Genomic DNA, 6,000 nt, shown 5'->3' with positions numbered 1-6,000 from the left:
AGTATTTCTTACAATATTAAAGAACACAACAACGTTCAACCGCCTGATTTCGCGCGGTATGTAAACAACTAACGTCTAGTAAACTTGGACGTAACAAAATAATTTATAGAAACACCACATGCTTCCATGCCCATACAAAAACCTAACGGTCCGTTATAAAAGCCCTCCCTACCGCCTACCATCCGCAGGTACCAAGCATACGGTAACTTTGCTTACGAAACGTTTTTTATAGAAACACTTTCGGGTTACGCCTCGTCCTCGAATCTACCACCCGTAAGCAAAACGATTCGTTTTGTGTATATTGGAACCGGGCATAAGTCGGTAACTTCGTAAGGCTGAAATTGAGCCGAAATAAAAAACAATTGTACGTCCTCTCCCCCGGGAGAGTGAGTCCTGTGACTTGTGAGTGAGTCCCGACTCAAAGTATCTCCATACGAAATTTTAACAAAATCGGTTCACCGGTTTTAGTGTGTGTGTACGAGCATTTATTTCAATTCGTATAATAATAATTACTGCTACTCCCTGTAACAAAAATACTACAAATCCATTTCGATCAAAAATTTCAATTTACATGCTCACAAGTTACAACAAAACGTTTAAATAATTACTGTTTACTTTGAAACATAAAACAAAATTCAAAATGAAAATGCAAATCAGTCCCTCAGTAAGCCTTCACGAGTTTCAATATTCAAGATTCGTTAATTAACAAAGAGGAAATCAAGAGAGATTTCAATTAAAAATCCGCAAGGAAACCTAATGACATAAACCTCTACTTACATAATATTTTACGTGAATAAAATCAACTTGAAATTGTACGTAATCCATACTAATATTATAAATGCGAAAGTCTGTCTGTCTGTTTGTTACTTCTTCTCGCCCAAACCGCTAAACCAAATTTGCTGAAATTTTGTATGAAAATACTTTAGTCCCGGAAAAGGCAATAGGATACTTTTTATCCCGAAAAAATGTACGGTTCCCGCGCGATAAACGAGTTTTGGCGCAACGGAGTTGCGGGCGTCATCTAGTGCTAAAACTTCTCCCAATCATACAAATCGATATGTTACTTTCAGTCTCGGAGTCGTCTGTCGGTGTAACAAAATTGTTTTATTATAATATCATCGTTAAGAGGGCGACTAACCCCAAAAATCAAACATCGTCCTTCTCTCTTCACACTCACGCCCGTCTTTCATATGCAAGGTGAAAAAGAACGACGCGGGTTCATCGCCAAATTAGTATTTTCTCAATTACTCGATAAATATGCAACATTTTAAAAATCCGCTAAGTCGATCTCTCAATGATAGAATTTTATACAATGTTTTAAAATATTAACTTAGTTCAAATGCACGGTTATGGCAATAAATGAAAAATTCGTTAAAAATAGATTTAGAGAATTAGATGCATCTTTGTGATTTTTTTCTATCGAGAAAATTTTAAGATATCGTGTTTTGCTCAGATCAAATTCTCGGAAATATAATGTAGTATCTAATTTTAGAAAATAAAACAATTCGGAGTTTGTTTTCAGGTATAAAAATTAATTATAAAATCGACACTTTAGGGTTAGTCGCCCCCTTAAGGTGACGCCGCGTTAAAGTAAAAAGCCGTGTTGGATATGTTTTATATTGCTTGTTTTCTATTGTTTTCTTTCTCATAGAAAACAAGAAATGGAACAGCAAGAAATGGAAAGGATGTAAGCGACAAAATAGTTTTTGGCGCGTGATTTAAAAACCATAAATATATTTCATTTAAGTAAGCTATGGGCAAATTAAAGTGTATGCTTGAACCAATCTATGTAATGTGAAATTTTGGAAGCTTAAATCACTCTCCTCTGTTAGCAAAATAAGAATCCCTTTTTTACAGGGTTCTTTTGATTGATTTTTCTGTGTTATAAAAGTTATCCAATCGTGTTATGCTATGGGTAATTAAAAGACAAAGACATGGTGAATACTGACAATAAACTTTAATTTCTTAGCTTTAATTGCTGACAAAAATCGATGTCGCTACAGCCAAATTATCAAGGCGTCGCCTTAAGAATGATATCAAACATTAAAATGATTTGAATTGATATAATCAAAGCTGTATTGAAGCTGGATTAAAATGCAGAAGAGGTTAGTTGCATTCTGCTTCGTTTTTGAAAAAAAAAATACTTCTAAAAATCCGAAATGTTACCACATAAAAAATAGTTATGATCTTTGCATTAAAATAATCATAAACAAGATTTTCTAAGCGGCGCGCGGTAGGAATTTACATTTAAATGCACTCATTGTGCAATATACCGCTACTTTACTGGGATAAGTTACAAGTACATTTTAAATTCTTTATTCTTTTGCTGTTTTGAGAAATAGTAGACTTAATGTAACTAACTTTTGCTGTAGAAAAATGCGATAACTTAAATTATATGCCTTTAAATTAATAATTCCAATAATTTAAATTAAATTAAGACGAAACGAGTCGTAACTTATTAGTAATGCATTAAAGTGAATTTATATTATTCCATTCCAGTGTTCATTCAGCGCTGGATTGCTACTGGAGTAATGTTAATGGTCTGGAATGGAACTTAGTTCAGTGCGTTAATGATTAGAGCAGGGGTTCCCAATCTTTTTCAGCCTGCGGCGCAGTTATACGTCACAATATTTTGTCACGACGCCCTACTCTACCTAACCTACCTATTAGAAAAAGATACATCAATAAACACTTTTAATGATCATATAGTTAGGTTAAGCAAGTAAATAAGAATAAACAAATATTGAATCATCTACCTGCTGTACATAATTAATATTATAATTTTATTCATAATAATATTTGTAGTTTTGAATATTGATGGTGTATCGACTCACGGCGCCCCTCTTGCCTTTTCACGGCGCACCAGGGCGCCGCGGTGCACAGTTTGGGAACCCCTGGATTAGGATATCCGTCTCATTATTCCAGTAGCAATCTAGCGCTAAATTGGAACACTGGAATGGACTGGACAGAATTGGATTGGAATAATGATAGCAAAATTGGATTGGAATAATGATAGCAAAAATGACTAGAAATTACTGGAAATTTAAGATGCATGTTTTTAATTTTTTTCTATCGAGACAATTTTAAGATGATAATATCGTGTTTTCGTTAGTACGGACCCTCGCAATTAAAAGTATCTATATTTAAAAAATGAAACTATTCGTAGCTTACTATCCTACTAATATTATAAAGGCGAAAGTTTGTCAAGTATAAAAATGAATTACAAGGCTTTAGTCGCCACCTTAATGGTTGCCAAGCGTAGCAGTAACAATGCAAGATAAACAAACACAAGATATCCTCGTCCCAATACTTTGCTTCATTTGTTTTCCCACCAATCCGTCTTTAAAAGTTATTGCCTAAAATTATTGCTTCGGATGGGTCACACCATTCACAAAGTTCAATTTCCGGCAGAAAACACGATGTTTTTCGCTGAAAACGGGGAATTGTTTGCAACATAATAAATCAATATACATTATACGTTTTTCCTTCGACCGCCTGGCGTATTAATGATAAATCAGCTTATGCGAGCCGGAAAAAGTATATATATTTTAATACTTAAATCGTAGTTTTTCAATAAATATGCGCATTTATATTTTGTTTTAAACATTATTAAATTCCTTACAGTATTGGTGACTTAATTTTTTTAAATATATACACAGAGAACTAAATATTATCTGCAGCTTTGTTAGAGAAAAAAATCATTTACCACTTAGAGTTTAAGAGGTAACAGACAGACACACTTTCGCATGTATATTATTTGTATGGAATACAAGTTTCTGAAAGCATGGATTATAAAGAAATCTAGTTAGATTTCTTCATATTCCATGCATGCATATTCCATGCATATTTATATCAATGCAACTTTGTTTTGTTGGTAGCTGTAATCTTAGAAGTATAAAAATATAACGAGCCAGGTCATGTGGGAACAATGGGGAGGTTTAAATATCGCTCGGGCACGTAAAATAAAACAGTATTAAGATTCAAACAAGACGTGACCCAATTTTTTTAGCCATACGTTTCCGAGCTTTTCATATCTGAATGAGATTTTCTAAGCCCCTGGTATTGCCTTATTAGTATTTTGCACATGTCGCGCAAATTTCTTTTCTGTCACTATATAAAATATATTGTGCTACGCTCTTGATGTATATTTCTGATATAACAAACGCAATTTTAGCGAATTCCCCCCAGGACTTACAAAATATACTCGCCGATCTCAAACCGCAAAGAAATTGAAGGTAAAAATATATTAGACTCGAAATATATTCAAGAAAATTTGATAGCAGAATAGTACAGAAGCTCATAGGGTCAACAATGTAATACACAATACAGACATGACAAATGAGATATTCAAATTGGAGATTCATACCGGGAACGGATTCTCGAGTACCGAATAACGTCACAAAATAACATGAAAAGATAATCTCATCCGAAAAATTCTTATAAGGCTCACAAAATATCGGATGAAATGAATAAATTGTTTCATTTAAACATAAGCTTTGTGAGTTTGCTCGTCTCGAAACAACGAAAGAAGAAATTACACGCTAAAACGCAAATTGAAAGTATTAGGTGAAGGCGCGGCTTAAACGAAACTCGCGCCGAGCGAAATTAAAAAAAAATTGAGCAACTCAACCGAATTTATTCCATTAACAGTTCGCAAAGTTTTTGTGCCTTTCGATTTACAATTCAATGACTAAAAGGTACAGGAAGATTTCAGCACGCCGATACTTTATTTAACTAAGTCCCTTTGTGAGTTTTTTGTCAGACTCATAGATTTTTAATGAGGAATTAGAGAGAAAATAGCCTGAAAAAATAAAAAAAACTTGAGAGGTGTCAAGGGACACCCGAATGGAATGAAGTTATTTCTTATGTTCAAAAAATCTGTATAATATTACACACTCAAAAAAATATAAAAAAACGCCATCTATTGACGCCCAGGAATACTAACAACGCGTCGCTGTTTATTCTTAGAGAACGCCATCTAGTTGACGCACAGGAGTACTATCAACGCCCTCTGCCCCTACCATACAGGTACTAATTAAAAAGTGTCGAGGTCAAATATCCTTCTGTCTAGCCTCCTTTACGTCGAACGCGCGATAAGGAACTTCGTTCCAAAAACTATTTTATCCTTTCCCTGGATTCGTACGTACGTTTGTACGTATCTACATACTTGCGCAGATATTATACAGGCATACATTCGCATTTGTATTTTTATTAGTATAGGGAATTTATCGTCTGTTTTCTACTTTGAAGCTCAATTTCCGTGAAGTTGCGGCCATATAAAGTACGAAACGAAAACGGTTGCCGTAAGTGCTTACCGGGAACTACTTTAAACTTGGTCCTCGAATGGTCTTTCGACGCGTCATAAAGTTTTGAAAGTACATTAACCCCTGTTGCTTCGAGCCGCTAAAGATGCGAGGGACGAAAAGTTCAATGATTGAATTTGCGAGTTCGCAGTATTCAATTTCTTACGTCTTTTCTGGTGAAGTTTTGTGGCGAGTTAATGAACAACTTCGGACGACAGCGAAGGTCGAAGTGTGTCTCCGTCGCCCACGATAGAGTTTTAGCTGGGCGAAATATATTTGTTACAATTTAAGATATTATATCCATATTCATACTACCATACTATAATACTATATTACAAACTCTAATAATATATAATATCCATACTAATATAAATGCGAAAGTGTGTCTGTCCATCTGCCTGTCTGTCTGTCTGTCTGTTACCTCTTCACGCCCAAACCGCTGAACCGATTTTGCTGAAAGGTATCTGAGAGAGAGATACTTTGAGTCCCGAGAAAGGACATAGGATACTTTTATCCCGGAAAAATATAAGGTCCCCGCGCGAAAACAACGGAGTTGCGGGCGTGTATAATATATTTGATACAAGTTAAGTTTTTTTTTTATGAAATAAGGGGGCAAACGAGCAAACGGGTCACCTGATGGAAAGCAACTTCCGTCGCCCATGGACACTCGCAGCATCAGAAGAGCTGCAAGTGCGTT

The sequence above is a fragment of the Aricia agestis genome, chromosome 15 (assembly GCF_905147365.1).
Source record: "Aricia agestis chromosome 15, ilAriAges1.1, whole genome shotgun sequence".
Lineage (NCBI taxonomy): Eukaryota > Metazoa > Arthropoda > Insecta > Lepidoptera > Lycaenidae > Aricia > Aricia agestis.
Note: the sequence above shows the minus strand (reverse complement) of the source record.